The 23,438-nt window shown below is 45.7% G+C and overlaps 1 protein-coding gene across 4 annotated transcripts in view; it reads right to left on the bottom strand.

Annotated features, from left to right (window-relative positions):
• Nucleotides 1–23,438, bottom strand: part of CYP4V2 (cytochrome P450 family 4 subfamily V member 2) — a 176,623-nt gene that overhangs the window by 136,689 nt on the left and 16,496 nt on the right. The window lies entirely within an intron of this gene.

Below are 23,438 nucleotides of genomic sequence, written 5' to 3'. Positions count from 1 at the left end.
AAGATGTCGTTGTAGCATAGCTCTGTCCAACCGAGTCCCCTTGGTAACAGATGGTTGTCTCATACACGTTGTAGCACAGAGGCCACATAAGGCAGGACCACACTGCACACAAAGGCAACACGTGAACAGGAACACTACCACAACCCCGATGATCGTCAGAATCTTCCAACCCCAAGTCGACACCAGGCCCCAAAACCAACCAAGTAGCGTCCAATCCCCTACATCCACGTGTATGGATTCGGAGATCTTGTGCAACTTCGAGATGGCTTGATAGACAGTAGGAGCATTATCTGGAATGAAAATGCAACAGCTCGAATGGATCACTTTACATACCCCACCGCGATCTGCTAAGACAACATCTAAAACCATACGGTTTTGTAATGTCATAAGTCTCTCCGCCTGAAGTTCTGTGGTGATATTACCAAGGGCACTGGCAGTAATGTTAGCTGTCGATTCTACCACTCGAGTCAAATGTCTCAGGTTCCTACTATTAACCATAGGTCCCCAAAACGGGAGGAAACCCTTGAAAAAGTCTCCTGCCTCTTGACCGGCAGTATCCTCTTCACTAATTACGCCTCGTACAACTCTAGTCTTATGATAATCGGCATCTACAGTAAACGTCGGAGGCAACAGATTTGCAACAAAACATGAGCCCATGAAGTCTGCGGGCAACCATGTGTATGCACGATCATGACAGATGAAGTACGTACCCTTGGCAGCCAGAAGCACAGGGATCGGGGACATTGACAGAACGTAACTTTCAGTGCAAGCACTTACTCCAAGTGAGGCTTGCGAGCCACGACCCACAAGACAAAGATTACCAGTGTGGGGTACGACCCATATTGGAGACGAGCTTTTAAGCTGCTTTTCATTAGTGAACGTACTATATTCCCCTTTATTCGGTGCCCTATAGGCTTGTACCTCTGCCTTAGGGATGAGATAAGCATCATAGATCTCATCTTCCAAATCCTGTATTATCATCGATACCACCCACTGCCATGAGGTAGGACCCGGTTTGGGGGAACGTTCTGGAGAGGGGTGGAAACCTAGTGCGCTTCGAAGCATTGTTTGGTATGCTCGAGCTGACCCTTGGGAACTATACGGTAACACCAGATATGGAATTCCCTTACCCGTAGTATGTGGCATCAACCCACACACCCAACAATTAGTAGTGTTAACCACTAACTGATGCTGATGGAGGAGCTGGATAAAGGAATTGTTGCGGAATTCTACACGTCTAGCCTGTTCGTGTTCTGGTAACATATGAAAGGAATGAGGAGAAGCAGTAGAAGTAATGTTAGGGTAAGGAATAGGAGTAGGGGTAGGAAGTAAGAAGTAAGACATAGTGTAATACACCCCACCCGCCAAAAATGCGGAAGCAGTTAAAAACAGTACAAACAATTGGAATACAAAACATTTAGTACGACTAAGTTTCTGCAGTTTGACTCTATACGCCTGAGCTCCTTCCAAATCGTTCAGCTTTGAAAATGCCATTTCCCTATGACCGTCCGCAACGTTTCTTGACGCACTTCGTTCTGTGCAGCAATAGTCAATTCCCAGGAGTTCCTAGGAACCGACGGCCTTTAACCTAGCGTCAAGACCTACTGTCCAGAAGGAAGTACGCGCGCGGCCCTACGGCCCTCAATACACAATATGTATTTTATTTAGCACAAATAATTCAGCTGTGGAAGGAAAAAGATACAAGAAAAAATCTTGATATATGTACAAAACAATTTTCAGTGATACGAATTGTTCACAGTTGATCAGGGGAAACGAAGATATTGCAGTTATCAGTTTCAGCAAAGCAAGAAAAAAATTTATTTGTCCTTAGTATGAGAACGCAAAGAATATCGATGTTTCCCAGGACGTGTCTGCACGTCGAACAAAGGATCTGTCGAAGAGACAGCGTCCTGTTGATCAGTTTGCTGATTTGGTCTTGAGTCTTTTGCTGACAATGTTCCAACAATGGCTTTCTGCTGCGCTGAGTGTTCACCAACAAGTTGTGCGTCACTGAAAGGTACAAACGCCGGCAATGTCGCTGCTTCTGTTGACGCAATGCCTTTCCTCACCCACGGGTCTGCCGGCAAAGGAATAGGGACTCGCTTACAATGGGTAGCATGTACCCAGTTCTTCCGTCCCTCAAGACGAACGGCAGTCCTCGTGGCCAAAAGCACCTGGTGAGGTCCAACAAAGCGGGGGTCCAGATTCTTCTTGCGCGAAAAATTTCGGGTGACAACCCAATCACCAGGCTGGAGCTGGTGGCCTGGACCCTCCGTCTGCGTCGGCAAGGCGTCGTAAACCTGTTGATGAATTAACCTCAGTTTAGCAGTCAAGTCATGTAAGTAGTCAATCAACATCGGGTACTCAAGATCAACGAATATTCCTGGCCTAGGAACCCCCCACACATTCGCAGGACGGCCGAACACTATTTCATAGGGACTAAGCCCTATTCGGGAGTGTACAGTCGCCCTAGTTGACAGTAATGCTAGAGGCAAAGCATCAGGCCACGAAAGTCCAGTCGTAGCCTGGATCTTCGCTAATTTTAGTTTAAGGGTGCCATTGTACCCTTCAACCAATCCAGCCGACTGGGGATGATTGGCGCTATGGAATTTCTGATTAATTCCAAGGCCCTTACACACACTCCTCATCACACTTCCAACAAACTCACTTCCGTTATCTGACCACACGACTCTAGGCATTCCATACCGAGGAAAGTATTCCTTCAGTAGGATTTTCGCAGTAGACAAGGCAGTATTATCTTTGAGGGGATAGGCCTCGATCCATCGGGAGAATGCGCAAACCACAACCAAAACGTATTTCAGGTTATTGCATCGCTCCATATGGATGAAGTCCAATTGGATCACCTCAAAGGGATACGAAGGAGGAGCAAAACTGCCAGGGGGAGTTGGGGTTCCTTTGCCAGGATTGTACATTATACACACCATACAATTCTTCACCAAACGTTCAGCACACTTAGTAATTCCATCATTCTTCCACACATCAGCCAACAACTTGCAAATACCTTTCGCGCTAATATGTGCTAACCCATGTGCCATTTGCACAACGGCCAGTACATACGCATCAGGCAACATCCATCTTTTCTGATCTGACAAATCAATCCAGCAACCATTCACATCCAACCTTCCCGTACTTTCTTTCCACTTCATCTTTTCAGTGTCGGTGGCCTCATTCTGAATTGCTTTCACACTCTCTATAGTATTCTCACACATACTTGATTCTGTAGGCCACCTAACCGAATTCGTCACATACATTCGAGTGCTAAGGTTCCGGGCAGTCTCCTTAGCAATCTCATCTGCAAACGCATTACCACGACCAACATCATCCGTCACCTTACGATGCGCACTACATTTAACAATTGCAACTTGAGCAGGCAAAGTCAATGCATCCAAAAGATCGTTCACAAGCTGGCCATGCTGTATTTTCGTGCCATGTGACGTCAAGAAACCACGTTCTCGCCACAATCGTCCGAAACTATGCGCTACACCGAAAGCATACTGACTATCGGTGTACACATTCACGCGTTTACCTTTTGCTAATACACATGCTCTAGTAAGAGCGATCAGCTCTGCAGCTTGGGCAGAATTCTGATTCAATCTCGCAGTCTCAACAACAGTATTCAATGTCACCACAGCATAAGCAGTAGTCACATCACCATTCGGCAATTTAAAACATGACCCATCCACATACAGGATGCCATCCGGGTCTTCCAATGGGGTGTTTTTAAGGTCCACACGACCTTTTGTTTCCTCCTCTGTCCGCAAGTAACAGTCATGTTCTGTTACTGCATCTGACTCTGCACTAATTGGTAACAAAGTTGCCGGATTTAGGACATTACAACGTTTTATCTGAATGTGGCTTGCCAAGAGCGTCAATTCGTACCCAGATAACCTCGCACTCGTCAAGTGCTGAGTTTTCGTACGGTTCAAAAGAGTATCGACTGCATGCGGAACCATCACCGTAAGCATATTATCCATGACCAATCCTGCTGATTGTCGGATGGAGACCGCAGCTGCCGCAGTTGCTCTCAAACAACTCGGCAATGCTCTAGCTACTGGGTCTAAGGTCGAGGAAAAATATGCACATGGACGTTGCTTACCACCAAAAGGTTGCGTTAAGACGCTTAAAGCACAACCTTCCCTCTCGTGAACATATAACGTGAACGGTTTACTGTAATCAGGGGTACCTAACACAGGGGCCGAACACAATGAATCACGTAATTCAGAAAAACTTTTCTGACATTCTTCCGTCCATGGTAAAGGAGTCGAAACATCCTTGCACGTAAGAGCCACCAATGGTTTCGCTAGCAATGAAAAATTAGGAATCCACTGCCTGCAGTACGATGTGATACCTAGAAAGGCACGCACATCTCTTTGGGTTTGTGGCACAGCCATGCGCGCAATCGCTGCAATTCTCTCTGGGGTCAATCTCCTTCCCTCCTTTGCCAATAAGTGACCTAGATAGGTTACTTCTTGACAACAATATTGGAGTTTAGAAGGTGACACCTTGTGATTTAACTCACAGAGATGTTGCAGCAACGACACTGTAGCAATTTTGCAAATGTCCTGAGTATCAGCAGCCACCAATAAGTCGTCGACGTATTGGATTAAAGCCGCACCAACCGGCAACCTAAACGCATCTAGTTGACCCTTCAAAGCTTGACTGTAAATCGATGGACTTTCACAGTAGCCCTGAGGAGCGCGTTTGAACCGGAAGCTACGTCCACCAAGAGAGAAACCGAAAAGGTCCCTGCTCTCTTCGGCAATCGGGATGCTGAAAAACGCATTTTTCAAATCAATCACCGAAAACCATGAAGCCGTAGCTGGAATCAGAGTCAGTAGCGCCGTAATGTCAGGCACAACAGGGAATTGAGGAACCACAATTTTATTCACCTCCCGTAAATCAATAACAAAACGATAAACAGGCGGTTTGGTAGGATCAGTACGTTTAAGAATGGGCAGTACAGGACTATTGCACACGTTTCCCCGAGTTTCTTCAATGACATCTTTCTCGATCAAATCATAGATGATCGCTAACAAAGCTCGTTCACCATCCAGGGAGATACGATATTGGGGAATACGTGGCAATCGCACATTCGATTTCAACTGAACAACATAAGGGGAGATATCAAGTAGGCCCACGTCATTTGGACCCGTCGCCCACAAAGATGCAGGAAGAGAACTCAATTCCGGTGGAAGCTTATCGAGGGACAAGTACATGGGAGAGACTACCCTCTCTCCTAACGTAAGCTTTATACCCGCAGGAGAACAATACAAAGTCGCATACAAGCGTTTAAGCAAATCCAGACCCAAAAGATTTTCACCACAACCAGTGGTTAAAATCAACGGAGCTTCGAGCTCACGAGGCCCAATTTTAAGGGGCAAAGGGCGCGAAACTGGATTGCTAACGGGGGCGCCAGAGAATCCAACAGATACATTTGTTAAGCCAGACAAAGGTGCGCCAGGGAGTTTCGAATGCATGATAGAACTTTTCGCTGCACCAGTGTCCAACAGAAAAGGCTCAACGACGCCCGATGTAGCAACTGCGACGTAAGGCCCTCTCTGATCAACCGGAACTGATACCACTCCCTCTCCTTGTCTTTGGCTGTCCTAGTAATTACTATCGTCAGTTCCCTGATCGACGTAATAATCGTCTACATTGTACTGCGCAGATCGTCCTTGCGATGATCCACGTTGGTCGAAACAATTATTAGAATTTGACGAGTTATCAGAACGGTCGTTCTGAGCACCACGACCTCTACCACGTGATGCGTTCTGTGAACCACCACGACCTCCTCTAGACGAATTACCACCACTACGATCATTTAAAGCAGGACAATTGAATTTAATGTGTCCCTCCTGTCTACAATAAGCACATTGGTTGTACCCCAACGAAGATCTCTGAAAAGATGAATCATTACGCGGCTGCGATCGATTTGATTGCGACTGCGATCTATTCTGCTGAGGCGCATTCTGATTAGAACGCGGCGGATATGCTTGTTGTAACAACACTTTAGTTTTCAGCTCTTTCGCCTTTTTATCGGCACGGTCATTTTCCTCTTTTTCTCTATTTTCGTAATATTGTGCCGTAGCCAATATCTGAGCTGAGGTAGAAACGGCCCACGCACTTTCTGAATTCTTCAATTTATTGCACAAGTCGGGCAATAAGTTCGATACAAATTTATCCACAAACAGCCTCTGTCCACCCTCAGTACCCATATCCTGCCCACTATGATCGACGAATGTTTCCTCGAACCTCGTAAAGAAGTCTGAAACACTCTCATCTTTCTTCTGCTTACAGGCTGACAACTTGTCCCAATTTACCCTCATAGCTGGCATAAGCGTTTTCATTAACGTAATGATTCGCTGGGGAAGAAGTTCAATCAACTGATCGGGTTTAGTAGCAGCCACTTGTCCAGCGTCTGCCGCTGTAATGGCAGCCCAATCACCACCTAATTCATTCGCGTGATCTTGGTGACGAATCTTGGCCCATACCGGTTGCGGTACGACATTGCCAAACAACATGTCGATATCGGCCAGATTCATTATCGTAGCGTCTACGAGCTGCGATAATTCTTTGTAATACCCCGCAGGATTTTTGCGAGGATCAGGCAAAGTTTGTTTCACCTGAAGCACTTCCGATCGTTTCCAAGGGAGGTGTATCCACACTCTCTGGAAATGTGCTGGTATTGGAGCATTAGCATTAGTATTATCAGCGGGTACCCAAACTGGCGGAACTTCTCGCATAGGATATTGGCCAGACCCATCTCGTTGTTCAATGTCCTCAACGAACAATGCATGAGGAATAGGAGCAGGACGAAGAGATAGCAACCGTTCAATAGCACGTCGGACATTAGTGTCGACTATCAGTCCAGTTGCGAACTGAAGCCGGAGTTCAGACAGGGCGGTCAGCACCTCGTCAGGCGCAACAGCCGCTATCTGATCATGTAAGAACTTGCACATTTCATCAAACACATATCTCTGAGTAGGTATGTTGAATTGATCAAATGTTTCGAGGACAACACGAGGTGGATTTCTAACAGGGTTTATCATCCAACCCATCGCCATATTGTATAGCGCAACACGTTCTCTATTACCAGGAAGCTGGCTACGTCTCTGTGGACCATCAGAACCTGCAGACCCAAAAACAGGTCCGAGCGACTGAAAGAAGTTTGTCGCAAGGGGAGAATCACGATTACGAGTAGAGGGAGAAGAGTAAGACACAGGACTAACAAGAGAAGGAGTAGAGACGTTAGCAGCAACAGGGGTTAACAACACAGGAGCAGTAGCGTGAGCAGTAGCGGGAACAGGAGTATGTGGAAGCGGAGGAGCAGTAGGAATAGAAACAGGCACAGGAGCAGGAACAGTCGGAAGAGCGGGTGCAGGTTGAGGAATAGGCGGAGGAATAACAAGTGGGAGAGCAGGTACGGCAGGGACCACAGGAACTGCGGTACCCTGTACGTACGGAGGTGGCGACTTCATAAGATAGGACATTAAAGAATCCTCAACTGCCTCTTCCTTCTTATCCGACTCCGTAGACAAAACAGGATAGCATTTGTCTATGGACATACGCTGTAATCTCTCAAACACTTCCTTATCCTTATCCTCCTTATCACGCTGAAACTGCTCAGCTTTCTTCACTATAGTAGCAACAGTATCTCGCTGACTACGTTTATTTTGTCTGATCTCTTTCTGTCGGGCTTCTTTGCGCCAGAACCGAAAGGCATCAAACATGGCCGGCCTAGATTTACGTTCGAACAACTTTATTTCCAAATTATCTAAGATCGACGCTTCGAAGCTACCGTGAGGTGGCCAACGAAGATCGCCGTCTTTCTTTGTATATTTGATCCAATAATCGTTAAAAGCAATCGGGCCTAGCCCATGTTTGCTATATAAGTCATAAGTAGGAGTTCCAACCGGAGGTATCGGACACGAGTCCTCCAGCAGGGAATCCGCACCACAAGGTCTAAAGCAACTGAACAAAGTACTGCGACCAGGCATCTTGCACACTAGCCGAGTTTCACAAACTTCAAGGGTTACGGGATTTACCAAGTCCCAGCAAGAACAAAACCCTCGGTCTTTGGCGGCTGCAGTCGTCAAACAAATACAACAACAACAAAGTACGCTAGCAAAGTGTCACCGACAAAAACACTCACACAGCGTGTACAACAAAGACACCCGCTAAAGTGTCTACAACAAAAACACTCGCTAAAGTGTTTACAACAAAGAACTCTGGGAGCGACCCACAAATACTTAACTCAAAGATCAATGGCGTCCTCAGGAAGGCCCGTCTATCGTCTCGCTATACCAAGGTCTACGCCAGGCGCCAAAACAGGTCTACAGTCAGGGTAGCAGTCCGTCGCAGCCGTTAGGAGGCGGGAATCTTCGCGGGAAAAGTCTTCGGGCCACTTATTTCGACAACAGGATCGATGAAGCGGGGTGCACCTTCCCTCGGAGATTTCACACGAAGTTCCTCACGATCGTCAGGCTTGGACCGGTACCACTGATGCAGCCCCACGTTGGGCGCCAACTGAAGGACTGGGTTCTTTGGACCCAGCGGTGCCAGGGCACAACACCTGAAACCTTCGTGGGTAACCTGCTCCGGCGTACAAGTCACAGAGACACGGGACACTTCCTTCGGCGTCAAAGAGTCAAAGTTTATTTACTGCAGGGAACACAGAAGTCACAGGAAGTACATCGAGTGTAGTTCGGGGAGACTGCTTCAAATTGTATTTGTGGATCGCTCCTTTTATACAGTTTCTACCCATAGGATAACATGATACACAATAGTTTACAACCTGGTTCCCACAAGTCGCTCTCAGAGGGGTCGCTTAGATCACTTTGAAACACACAAGATCCGGAACATAAGTGCGGAAACATTTGGCGGTTCCCAACTGTAAAAACCCATCTTCCCACCATTAGCAAATTCCAATCAGTAGTAAAAGTAGATCGAAACAGGAACGAAGACAGGTGCAGAGGAAGACGGAGACAGTGGGGAGATCGGAAAGGGTGTAAAAGGGGAGTGTCGAGAAGCACGAGATACAGGCATCAAAGGGACGTGCCTAATGAGATGCACGGCTGAGACAATAAGCCCGTGCGGCAAGATGAGCCTCGAGCGGCGCCATCTGCCTTACAGTAGCATCCCCCTCGTCATAAAGACACTTTCAAAGAACATGTGTCTTCCGCAAATATCTTGGGAGTCCCAGGGTCGCGAAGCGGACAGCGTCCGTTCGCTGGCTACTTGAGGGCAAGAGACAAAATGGATGCCGTATCTAAGATGGAACCCGTGGGTACAGATGACAAACCCACATAACAAACGAACGGTTTAAGTTAGCACAGCGAAACTGCGCACACTTGCTAAACTCGTCATTTGCGGTTCATAGATACTAGACTCGACCATATTCGTGTGAGTCAAAAACACCACTTACAATTGTCACGGAACCTCACTCTGCTGGCCAAAAAATGAAGTGCACAGGCCCTAGTAAACACAGTTTAAACAGCTCACAGAAGCACCCTCTGATGTAGAATATCCCTGTTGCTGGGGAGGTGGGAGTGGCAGGGGGGCTGGTTTCACTGGCTTGTGAAGACAAAATGGTGGCTGGGGGTGCACTGTTTTAACATTCAGGTCTTAGCACTGAGCAAAGGAGAAATTTGGAGGGAGAACAGATTTGTCACCAAGGAATGAGAGGGATAAACAACAGAGGTTGGACTTCAAATCCCACATTTGAACACATTAAATTGGAGCAATCATGGGCAGGGTAAAACCACAAGTTTAAAACACAAAACGGGTGATAAACTAGGCAATCACAGGCAGGTCAATACTACAATTTTAAATTGTAACAACCACAGGCAAAGACATTAATCACAAAAAGGGAAAATCGTTTTTTAAACAACTTTTGTTTTGGGAAGAAACAGCACTAGTCTGTCTCCTTACCACTTCTTGGACTCTGCTCACTGCTGTCTGGGTCACAGGTAGGCTTCAACTCACAAATGGAGGAGAATGATTTGGGGTGCACCCAGCAAGGCCTTAAGGGGCCTGGGCAGGTGTGAGAGGAAGGCTCAGACTTGCCTGGTAGCTGAATAGCCAAAGGTCTGCTGGCCTGGGGGTGGGGGCTGAGGAGATTTTTTTCCTGTTCAGAATCTCCTAGGAGACAGACAGGCTCAATCCACACTCTGGACTACTGCAGGTAAAGGCCTCACTAACTTGAAATCTAACAATACTGTTTGAATAAAAACTTTACTCCCTCTGCTGGCCAAAAAACGAAGTGCACAGGCCCTAGTAAACCCTTCCGCAGTGCTCCGAGCTGGAAGCAACTTGTCTCTGCTCCAACTCACTCTCCTTGCTATCAGCTTCATTCCATATTAAGCACACCTGATTATATCTCCTCTGTGTCAGTCCTTTTCCTTATCGGGTCTAACCATTTTCCCTTTAGCTTCCTCTAGCACTCCCTTCATCCCACCAGCCCCAACCAGTCCACCTAATTTCAGACATCTAATACCTCTTGTTCATGGAGTAAGACCAACCACACTAACTTTAAGACTCCACTTAAGTCTCAGCCTTTTATTCCTCTGGCTTTTACTCCTTGACCTGCAAAACCTCTGCATGTGCTAACTGGATTTCCCTAGCTGTCAACTTTATAGACCCTGTGAAGACTGTCATGTTCCGCATATCTTCTCCCTCTGAGCCAGGTACTTCCCTAAACTGAAATCCTATATATCACAGTGCAAAACGAATGAACACAAATGGAGTTGTGTTTCCACAGATTATCATCAGACCATATCCAATCTATCTAAAGAGCTTATTAGAAACTGGCCCACTGTGTTACAGACACCATTTTCTCCATTTGTATGCCGGAAGCCAAACACTCCTCAAAATAAATATTCACTATAAGCAATTACTATGACAGAGTGCTGCTCCTTGTCAATGTCGCTCTAATTCCCTATCTTTTTTCACAATAACATCTCTGCAATCTGTAAGTCCTTCAGTACTCCATCTTTTGCAGGGCCAACCCCGGCTTTAACTTCAGCAGCCTCTTCATCCCTCCAAACGTAGCTATACATCCCTTTTCCACTGATTTCATCCCCTTTCTCCTAATGTTATTTAGAGACACCCTTTAGGTATTAAATCTGGATTCCCCCCATAACGCTATCTTGACTCACGGCCTCAAATTCTGTAAACAGTAGCTGAGGTGATGAAGGACCTTTGAGACCTTTAATTGCCAGATTGCTCGGTCCTGGCCTGCTGGAAGCAGGCAGTTGTGACACCATTGTTTAATAAAACCTCTGCTGACCCTAAAAATGTGGGCCACTATCACTCAATTTCATTACTGTCTTTGTCTATATACATTTTGGAGAAGGAACCCAATCTTCAAATCTCTTCTTTTTTTGAGAAAAACCACATCCTTGACATTAGCCAATCTGGTTTTTGGAGTCCTGACAGTATTGAGACTGCTCTTCTGCCTTTTTTATTCACTGTTCAGCGCCAATTGGGCCAGGGAGCCTGCTCTCCCATGATCCTATTGCAATTTTTGCAGTATTTAATACGGTCTCACATTTAGTCCTGCTCCAGCACTTTAGTGATGTAGGCATTCAAGGTAATACCCTGACCGGACTGCCTCTAGCTAAATGGATCCTCACAGGTGCGACATCTTTCTCCTTAATGCTTGGACTTCAAAATTTTACCTTACAGAGGATCTCAGGGATCTTCGCTCAGTTCCATATTATCTAATATTTATGTTATTTCACAGGCCTCACACAGGGACAATGCTCAGATCCTTATTGGTCATCTGACTACTATTACTACCTTGCAGACATGCTTACATGTTATCTTATCATAGATGAATGCTAATTCTTGAAAATGTAATACTGAGACAAAACTGAGATTTTCCTATTGGGGAATGCTATCATTCTTGGGTCAACAACTGGTGAACCTTCACTCACAATCTATCCCCTAAACCATCCAATGTAGTAAAAACCTTAGGTGTTTACCTTGACAACTCTCTTTTGCTGCTATGAAAAATCAATCACCTTTCATCCATCTATCTTTCATCTTGTTTACAAATGAAAATAGCTCCATTCCTTTCTTGTGATCCAAGCAGTCTTTCTTTCTCAATTGGACTACTGCAACGACCTTTAGTTGGATCTTACTGATTACCTTGTAGCCTGAATCTAGAGAATTTCAAAAGTCGAAAGTGCATCTGATTTTCAACCTTTCTTGTTGCACTCACTCCTCACGGTATTTTTGCTCCATGCACTGGCAACACTTACCAAGCAGATTCTTTTTTAGACTCTTTCCCTGGTGCACCATGGGTTTTATCATATTAATCATATCTGTTTGCAGTCTCATGCAATTTACTATCGCCCCCAAAAGATCTGAGATCATTCACTACAATCTTATAGCCTTGCAGAAGACTCACCAGGTCATTGCCAGTGGGCGTGCTTTCTCACAATTCTTAGTAAAACACTGGAATGTTCTTGTCAATTGTGACCTTCCAAACACATCAGCGTTTCGTAAATCTCTGAAGGCCTGGATCCTCCACCTTGACCTTAGTTAGGCCAGAGCATCTGACACATGTTAGTCCAGATACCAGAAAAGAATATCCTTCAAGGTGCCCACACTTTCAATACATTCTATGGTCTGATATGAAGCTAACTAACACGATATGCACACTTCACAGATCTGTTATATAAGGGACTATTAGGGTGTAATGAATTGAATTATCACAAATGTTCTCTGTATTCTATCCCAATGTTCCAGCTAGAATTGTTGAGAAGGCAAAGAATGCAGGGATTTCAGATTTTATGGAAACCCATGAACTTCTTGACTCAACACAGTTCGGCTTCAGAGGCCAACATAGTCCTGAACTTGCCTTGTTTACAGACTCAGAATAAGTGAAACGAACAGTCGACGCTAGAGGCATTGCAACACTAGCCCTATTGGACTTTTCTGCAGCGTTCGACACTGTCAATCACAACATAATTCTGGACAGTCTCACAGCTATAGGGATAAAGGGTCTTGCCCTATCTCTACTCACATATTTTTCTTGAAAATTGTGAGCAGTTGGTGGCTCTGGAAGATAGTCGCTCCCTTACCTTTACCCTACCATGCGGCGTACCACAGGGCTCGTCACTGAGTCCCACCTTTTTAAATATTTATTTGGACTGGTTGGCCAAACTGAAATCCTATGGATTCATGGTGGTATCCTACGACGATGATACACAAATTGTAATATCGGTAGCCAGAAACCCTCACAAGACTGCCTTGCCCTTTCAGGACTGTATGCTCCAGGTTGGAAAATGGTTGGCCTCAAATTGCTTCAAGCTTAATTCTAGGAAAACCGAGGTCATACTTTTTGGGAAGAAACACCACTTTCTGGTCCCTTACCTGGTTGCCACAAAAATTGTGAACATTACCTACTCCAGTTGATAAAGTAGGGAATCTTGAAGTGGTCTTTGACAATAAACTATCCTTGGAGGGTCATGTCAATGCTGTTACGTCAGCCTCTCTTTTCACCTTAAAACTCCTTAGAAAAATATTTCTTTTTATTCCTCTAGAGCTTCGAAAAACAGTAATGTCTGCCATAGAACTTTCAAGGATTGACTACTGTAATGTCCTGTTTATAAACATCCGGAAAAATTCTAGGCCAAAATTCAAATTGTACAGAATGCAACTGCTCACCTTCTTTTAGGCATCCCTAAATACAAACCTGCTTCTTCTGCACTCAGTCATCTACACTGGCTTCCAGGTAAGTAGCATATAGGTTTTAAAGCACTGTGATTTGTTTTCAAAACTTTTTAGGGAAATGGTCCTGAATATTTCAGGAACTGCTTTCAACTTTATGTTCCGCCTAGATCACTTCGGTCCACTGCAGAACACAATCAATTTGTGCTTACATTTTGGAAAGCCAACTGGGGTGGCAGAAGCTTTGTTGTAGGCACCACCATGCTGTGGAACTATCTCCCTCATATGCTGAAAGGGATCATCAATTTGTTTGCTTTCAGTAAGGCACGTAAAACATGGTTATTTAATTTCTAGTTTTATTTTCCTCCTCTAAGCAATTAGCTATCTGAGGCCAGCGTCTAGACGTCTTCCGGCAGTAGTGCGCTTTATAAATCCCTTTTTCATTTCAATGTAATTTGCTCACATGATTTAAGCGTGGTGTGATCAAGTGGTGGATTATATAATACAACAACATATTTTAATTGTTGGATCATCTTTTTTCCACTGTATATACACGGATATGCACAGATACTGATATTTATTCTTGCATCATGTATCCTTGCACTGTATACGGCTACTCTAGAGATGTAGATGAAGTACAAGGCGTAAAATCTGCCAGCACAGATGAAACGTTAACAAATTATTTCCACTTTTGGCAGACATTGAGGAACATTTCTTCACTAAATTGCTCTTATGTTTCAGTAAATTTATAGAAGGAATAATGAGCAGCTCATGTCCCAGAAATCAGCAGTGGGATATATATGATATCTAGCATCAAGATAAATACCAACCAATGCATAATTCATACAAAGAACCTCTGGTCTGTGGTCAATTCTCAAGTTCCTGAGACTACTGTGAGTTATTTTATAATTGTTCATGTCACCACTGCAATTATATGCACAGCAGAAAATCCACTGTGGTACGCATGGTGGAAATGTGTAAAATCACATTTTGTTTCTTTTTCCACATGAAACACCACTTTCTCTTTACACCATCATAAAATGTGAAGTTGTATCGGTTCTTTCCCATCCAACAGGAAGTTAGAAGAGCTCATCACAGGAGTTGGTTCGGTGTATGACTGTGGACAAATAGATTTCCTGGTAGGATTGTCCATATTTGTAGGTGTGATCCGCAAGCCAAATTTTCCACATACTCTGATATTCAGAATCAGCGAATTTCTGCCTGCAGATTAGTTTTTTGCTGGCTTATCTTCCACTTACATGCATAAAAAACACTTTGGGAAATAGACTCAAAATTATTTCCCCAAGAACCCTGCAATAGTCACACAATTTACCCACAACAAAGAATCGTTTCCTTATCTGTCAATTCGCTCGTCGCTTCGCCCAGGCTCTTTTCTCCTCTCCTTTAACTCCTTCTGTCCTTCCTTTTCCCTTAAATCATCTGAATTTACTTTGTCTTCTTCCTTTCTCTTCCCATGTCCTTGCCCACCATTCTTACCTGCCAAATAATTTTTCTTCCTTACTCTTTACCTCCCTTTCTGTCTTTTTTTTTATTTCCTCCCTTTAATTGCTAGCGACCTCACATTCCTTCTTGGCTTTCTTTTCTGGCCCCCCGGTTTTTTTTTTCCTTGCTTCTATTCTTCATATTATGTTCCTAGAAGTCATCCAAACAGCAGGGATTGTGACACCCTACAGATTGTGAGTGTTTTATCTACGTAAAGCATATGTTGCTAGACTATATGTGCAGGTCATGCACCTGCCACAGGTATCGCATAGCAACAAATAGTTTCCCACAATGAAATCCTGTATGTCCGCTAAGCCGTTCATCTTTTCAAGGTTGAAACGTGCACATCCCTATGATGCTAATACCTATTACATTCATACATAACATTTGTGGTATGCCATACAAGTGCTGATTATGCCGAGGTCCAGTGAAATTTTCATTGGGCAGTTGTGATGATTTTCACATAATTATGGATCTGCGCATTTGCCAAAATGTGTTCAAAAATCACTAAAATCGCAACTATAAATGTTGATGCGTAGTGGACGTTATTTGCAAAGATTGACTGGTCACCTTTCTGTTACTTATTGCTATGTTTGGGTGTTAAACTGAGGGGCAGTCTATGCCCAGACAGTGTTAACAAGTGTAACAAGCAATGGTAAAGCCAATAGGTCTTGCCCATGCAAGAGCTATTGGCAATAAATTTTAGCCATGTTGTACGCCAGTGTGGCTGCTGTTCAGCATAGCTAAAAGTTAGTGGCATGGAGTGGTGTAGAGTGCAGTGGAGTGGAGTTGAGGGAGTACAGTGTCCTAAAGTGGAGTTGTTGGAGTAGACTGTTGTCGAGTAGAGGGATGGGGATGTAGAATGTCACAGTGAAGTAAAGGAAGTAGAGCTCAGTGGTGGAGAGTGTCATAGATTGCACTGGCATAGAGAGTCAGAGTGGAGTGGCATAGAGTGGGGAAGTGGAGTGGAATCGGGTGAACTGGATTAGACTGGATTGAGGTAGAGTGGGGTGGATTGGATGTGGGTGAATTGAATTAGAGTGGTATGGATTGCATTGAGTGGGGTGTATAAGATTGGATGGGGTATATTGGAGTGGGGTGTGGTGGATTGGAATCGATTTTTTGATGTGGGGTGGACAGGATTGGAGTGGGGTGGATAGGATTGGTGTGGAATGGGATAGGGTGGATTGAATTGGGGTAGACTGGAATAGAGTGGAATGAATGCGGGCAAAATGGTTTGAAGTGGGGTGGATTAGAGTGCAGTGGATTGGAGTGGGGTGGTGTGGGTTTGACTGGGGTGGATTGAATTGAAGTGAGGTGGACTGGACTGGGTTTGATTGGAATGATTGAAGTGGGGTGGATTGGAATGGGGTGGTTTGGGATGGAGTGGGGCGATTGGAGTGGGGTAGGTGGATAGGGATGGAGTGGGGGTGGACTGGATTCGAGTGTGGTGGATTGTGCAGAATTGATTAGAGTGAGTGGATTGGAGAGGAATGGATTGGAGTGGGGTGGATTGGAGTGGATTTGAGTGTGGTTGTTTGGATAAATATGGGGAGGAATGGATTGGAGTGGGGTGGGGAGTGGGGTGGGTGGATTAGAGTGTACTGGGGTAGACTGAATTGGCATGGGTTGGGTTGGATTTGACTGTGGTGGATTGGGGTGAAATGGAGTATGGTAAATTGGACTGGAGAGGGGTGGATTGTAGAGGGGTGGATTGGATTGGAGCAGGGTTGATTGGATCGAAGTGGGGTTGGGTGGACTAGAATGGAGAGGGCAGATTAGGGAGTGGGGTGAATCGGGTTGGATTGGACTGAGGTAGAGTTGGGTGGATTGGACTTAGTGGGGTGGATTGGAGTGTAGTAAGTGGGGTGAGTTTGATTTATGTGTGGGTAGTTGCATTGGAGTGCAGTGGGGTAGATTGGGGTGAGGTGGATTGGAGTGAGGTGGGGTGAATTGGAGTAGTGGGGTGTGGATGGATGAGCAGGTGGATTTATGAAGCGGGTGGATTGGAGTGTGGAGGGTGGACGGGAGTGGGGTGAATTGGATTAGGGTGGACTGGAGTGGGATGGATTGGAGTGGGGTTGATTGCGGTGGGCTGGGTGAATTGGATTGGAGTGGGGTGGACTGGAGTGGGGTGTGACATGGTGGAGTGGCGTGGATTGAATTAGGGTAGGGTGGATTGTGGTGAATTGGCTTTGAGTGGGGTGGGTTGGATTGGAATGCACTGGGATGAGTTGGATTGGATTGCAGCAGGGTGGGGTGGATTGAATTGGGGTGGGGTGGGGTGGATTGGAGTGGGGTGGGGTGGATTGGAGTATGGTGACTGGAGTGGGTGGATTATGCTGGATTGGATTGGGTCATACTGGATTGGAGTGATTACACTGGAATGGATTGGAATGGGGGGGATTGGACTGGGATGGAATGCATTGGACTAGAGTGGGGTAGATTGGATTGGAGTTGGGTGGGGTGAATTGTGGTGAATTAGCTTGGAGTGGCGTGGGTTGGGTTGGATTGCACTGGAGTGAGTTGGATTGGATTGCAGTAGGGTGAGGTGGACTGGATTGGAGTGGGGTGGATTGGAGTATGGTGACTTGGACTGGAGTGGGATGATCATGGTGGACTGGACTGGAGTGGGATGGACTGAAGTGGGAAAATTGGATTGGGGTGGATAGGTATGGAGTGGGGTGGGTTGGATTGAGGTAGGGTGGATTGGATTGGATTGGAATGGGGCGGAATTAATTTGAATGTGGTGGTATGGATGGGAATGTGGAGGATTGGATTTGGATGGACTGGAGTGGGGTGGATTGAAGTGGGTGGATGGGAGTGGAGTGGGGTTGATTGGAGTGGGGAGTAGTTGAGAGTGTGGATTGGATTTGGGGTCAACTGGAGTATAGTGAATTGGATTGGAGTAGCGTGGATTGGGGTGGAGTGGCGTGGATTGAATTAGGGTAGGGTGGATTGTGGTGAATTGGCTTTGAGTGGGGTGGGTTGGATTGAAATGCACTGGGATGAGTTGGATTGGATTGCAGCAGGGTGGGGTGGATTGGAGTATGGTGACTGAAGCGATTGGATAATGCTGGATTGGATTGGGGCATAATGGTTGGAGTGATTAAACTGGAATGGATTGGAATGGGGAGGTTTGGGATGGGATGCATTGGACTAGAGTGAGGTAGATTGGATTGGAGTAGGGTGGGGTGAATTGTGGTGAATTCGCTTGGAGTGGAGTGGGTTGGGTTGGATTGCGCTGGAGTGAGTTGGATTGGATTGCAGTAGGGTGAGGTGGATTGGATTGGAGTGGGTGGATTGGAGTATGGTGACTTGGACTGGAGTGGGATAATCATGGTGGACTGGACTGGAGTGGGATGGACTGAAGTGGGAAAATTGGATTGGGGTGGATAGGTATGGAGTGGGGTGGGTTGGATTGAGGTAGGGTGGATTGGATTGGAATGGGGCGGAATTAATTTGAATGTGGTGGTATGGATGGGAATGTGGAGGATTGGATTTGGATGGACTGGAGTGGGGTGGATTGGAGTGGGTGGATGGGAGTGGAGTGGGGTTGATTGGAGTGGGGAGTAGTTGAGAGTGTGGATTGGATTTGGGGTCAACTGGAGTATAGTGAATTGGATTGGAGTAGCGTGGATTGGGGTGAAGTGGATTGATGTGGGGTGAGGTGGATTGGATTGTGGTAAACTGGATATTGTGTGGGATGGATTTGATTGAAGTGGGGTGGATTGGAGTTGATTGGGGTGGGTTGGATCGGAGTGGGAGGATTGGGGAGCGGGCTGTGATGGGGATCACCCCTTCTGGCCGTCCACTACCCTCCGGGTTTTGCTGCGGTTGCCTCTCCTCTTGCAACGCCTCCCTAGCGATGACGGAGATGCATGAGTCTTGCTTCTCCCGGCGGGGGTTCAGCAGCGGTGAGTACTGCGGTGCTGCTGACCAGTGCCCCCGAGCTTGTTTTCCTTCTTCAGTTTTGGGGAGGCGCACCCTCCCGGTCCCCACTGCTACCTCCACCTCTCCGTGGCTGTTGCCTGGCGCCCAATTCTGACTTTCACCTGTCTTTGCGACATTCTGAATGGCGATGCTGCTGCCCCTGGAGCCCTGGGTGTGTGTACGTCGACAACCTGCTTTGTGATCGGCGGTGTCCTGCCCTCCTCCGTCCATGGTCATGTGGCTGCCTCCCCATCCGACCCTGCGTGAAGCCTTCGAGTCTGCTGCCTTGTGGTTTTTGTGTTGGATTTTTGTGTGTTCCGCCATTTTGGGTTGATGTGGTCGGTTCCCATGGCCTGGGTCCTCAGTCTTAGCTGTTTCGACCTATCCTCATTGTTGCTGCACTGCTCCTAGTTCGCATGTATGTTCTTTTCCTCAAGTCCACCCCCCCCTATGGTCTCTTACTCCCCTCTCATCTTATACTATCACCGATTCACAGGATGTTTATGATTGTTGGTCCCCAGCTGGTTTATATGTCTTTTACTGTGACTGTTTTATAAGTACTTTCCCTCTTGCTGGTATGACTGACCCGATTATGCATTCCTTACCCCTTTTTACCATCCCCCCTACCTTCCATGCCCCATTTGACGTGTGTCTTGGCTGTGCTATGACCTAATAACCCATGTTATTGTGTATTCATTGTTTTTCTCCTATGTTATACTTGGCTCCTGTAACTGATGTAATTTTGTAACTTGTAACTCGCTGATCCTCATGTAAAGCGATCGGATACCTCTGGGTCTATATAAAAACCTGCAAATAAAATAAACAGATGGGATTGGATTGATGTAGAGTGAAGTGGAGTAGGTGGATTGGGGTGAGTGGAATGGACTTGGGTTTATTGGTGTGAGGTGGATTAGAGTTGAGTGCTTTGGGTTGGATTGAAGTTGGGTAAACTGGATTGGATTAGAGTGGGATAGATTGGAGTGGGGTGGATTGGATAGGGGTGGACTGGAGTGGGGTGGGTGGATTAGGTTGGAGTGGGTGTATTAGATTGGGTTGAATTGGAGTACGGTGGGGTGGATTGAGATGGGATGGGTGAATTAGATTGGTGTGTGGGGTGGTTTGAATTGGAGTGGGGTGGATTGGAGTGGGTGGGTGGATCGAATGGGAAGTGGGTGGATTGGGAGACGTAGGATTAGAGTGGGGTGAGGTGGATTAAATTGGAGTTTGGTGAACTGGATTCATGTGGGGTGGATTGTATTGGAGTGGGATGGACTGGGTTGGGTTGAGGTGGAGTGGTGTGGGGTCGGGTGAGGTGAGCAGCCGAGGTCCGTGCAGGTAAGAGCGCTGGGGCCCGGTGGGGGGCAGGGGAGGATTTTGACAAACGAACACCAGGGAAAATTCATTATTTATTTAATTTTCCCTCGCAGTCGTATGTTGAAATACCCCACACACACACGGCCCCACCACCCTTGCCTGCACGGGCCGCGGCTGGAGGTGAGGTGGAGTGGATTGGAGTGTGATGGATTGGAGTGGGGCAGACTGGACTGGAGAGGAGCGGATTAGATTGGAGTGGGGTGGATTGGAGTGGACTGGATCTTATTGGAGTGGAGTGTGTTTGATTTGAGTGTGGTGGGTTGGATTGGGGGGTGGGTTGGAGTGGTTGGACTGGATTAAAGTGTAGTGGATTGGATTGGTGTGGTGTGGGTTGGAGTTGGGTGGATTGGTGTGTGGTGGATTGGACTGGATTGGATGAAGTGGATTTGGCTGGATTAAGGTGGGTTTGATTGGAGTGGATTGGATTGAGGTGAGGTGGAGTGTTTGGGGTTGGTGAGGTGTGGATTGGAGTGTGTGGATTGGAGTAGCATGGATTGTATTGGGGTGGATTGGTGTGAGGCGAGGTTGAGTGAATTGTATTGTATTGAAGTGGATTGTATTGGAGTGGATTGCTATGGGACGATGGGGGCATACTGAACGATTGTATGTTAAGGCATAATTGTGTATATTACATATATGAAGGAAACAATGTTGCTTTGCAATAATTAGATAAGATAATAGTCATCTTTCGAGAACAGCGCCCATAAATCTGCAAAGTGAAAAAAGAAGACTTGGCAAAATGAACGATTGTTAATTATAGAAAATAAAACTTTGCTATGTTATATGTCCTGCTTGCCACATTTTTGCCAGTCGCACTGAACTTCAAAAATAATTTGCGTACCAACCTACAAAATGCCGATTCAGCTCCATTACTTGCCAATAATGCTGGCATGTAGCTAAAAGCGAGTTCACTTTTCCTGAACCCTGAGTTAAGTACAGTCTGTTTCCATTATCTGCTTTATTCATGGGTTCAAACTCTCCGGTCTGTTGCCTTCTGTTTTTAGGGCATTAGAAGTTAAAAAGAACAAAAGAGTACCTCAATACGTCTGGCACAGCGGACAGGCACTGATCAAGTTGAATCAATCAGCACTTGCTTTCTGCTCCACAGAAAGGAACAGAAATGATGCTTGGCCTGCAGCGACCAATTACTAGGTTGTTAAGAAGAATGCCACGCAAGCCAACAGATAGTAAGCAACAGGCAGGCTCCAAGCCCTTTTTTTGTCAAAACTTTCTTTATTGGATTTTTCATATATCAAACAACAGCAGGACATTAGTTGTATATCCCATCATAATATAGCATACAAGCCACAGTATTAACCAGTTTCTATATTGCAGGGGGATCACATCCTAAATGTTACAAATATGCGTTGATCAGGCTGTCAGGCTACTCAGGTCAATAAGTAAACATGTCCAAGAAAACCCCAGCCTAAAAATAACCTCTAGCCCCTGAAATAAAGAAAGGAAAAATTGGAGTACATGGATGCCTCACAATTTGACATAGGCCTATTGTGGCCCATCTCTGTCTAAAGGGGCCTCAGTCATCGCTGTTAGAATTGGAAGAGATGAAGCACCCCTAGTACGTGTGGGGAAAGCACACAATGACAGTCCTCTGGCGAGATCCTAGCCCTTTTTCAACACAATAGTGCCTAGCAAGCGATAAGACTTGACCCTAAAAATGACAAAACAATGAAGTAATGCCATCAAAAAACGTGGTGCAATAGGCCACATAATTTGCCTTTTCTTGCCGCATCATTTACTCAACCATGCTACATAATTTGGCACTCTCCTGACACATATTTCCAGTGGTCCTGATTAGGTCTCAAGGGAATTTAGAACATTTGAAACGTAACTTGACAAAAGGTCTCAAACAAGCTCACTGCTGCAGCTTTTAGGACCAGGATACTTCCAAATTACACCAGCATTTTGAAGATAAGCAATGGCATTTTAACATCCAAAGGCCATGTATGTCAGTCCAAAAAGACAGACATTAGACTAGGATTGCCTGGTGAATTCCGTCGAGAGCAGAGGAGGCTGCAGGTTGTGCGGGCAAGAGAAACAAGGATCACCACCAGCATCTCTGCAGTGCTTAATTTGAGCTGGTGGTTGCGGGTGGGGCCCATTGGCACTCATTTTTTGGTGACTGACACTTATTTTTCCTGATCACATTTCTTCTCTTTCTTGCCCTCAGTGAAACACAAAAAGGGGGATAGAAGAAGGAAGAGAAAGACGGAAAAACAGTGACAAAGGGATGAAAAATAACTTGCATGAGAATGGCAGGAAGTGTCTGGTGGTGGGTTAAAGAGGCTTAAAATGTATTTAAGACTATCCAGTCTAGGTTTTGTACACCCCTGTTATTTGTAGAGCTGGGTTTTGAGTAAAACTCTGAGCCCATGCACCTATCAATTTATAAATTAAGCACGGTCAAACGGGTCTGGTTAGTACTGCTGTGTGGCACTCCTATCGTGGCATCCAACGATCCTAGTCCTGCTCAGCATTGCTCCGGTAAAGGGAGGGGGGATATCGAAACTCGTGGCAACCAGAAATACTACTGTAATTTTGTATTAGCCTTTGGACTAGTCCAGAAAAAAAGTTTAATGATGAATTTGCCTATGCACACCTTAACAGCAGGAGCAATCTAGCTCTACTCCACAACAGATGAACGAGAGCTGATTATCACACAGCACCAACAGAGGGCATAACTACCATAGTACAAGAAGACACCCACAAGCAAGGGGGCTTTGCTTCAAATCGTTAATTACTCTCCATTGTACACAACAAAATTACAATCGCATCGGGGCCATACGAATACTATTTACCCATTCTTAACAACGTTTTCCCGTCTCATCAGACAAAAATAACACTTCAAAAATATGATGTTTTGGAAAAAGTTAGTATGTTTTACTAGTTTGAAAAAAGTAAAACTAAAGTGA

This window comes from Lissotriton vulgaris, chromosome 3_1, assembly GCF_964263255.1.
Source record: "Lissotriton vulgaris chromosome 3_1, aLisVul1.2, whole genome shotgun sequence".
In the NCBI taxonomy this organism is placed as follows: Eukaryota; Metazoa; Chordata; class Amphibia; order Caudata; family Salamandridae; genus Lissotriton; species Lissotriton vulgaris.
This window is presented reverse-complemented; position numbering and strand designations above follow the sequence as displayed.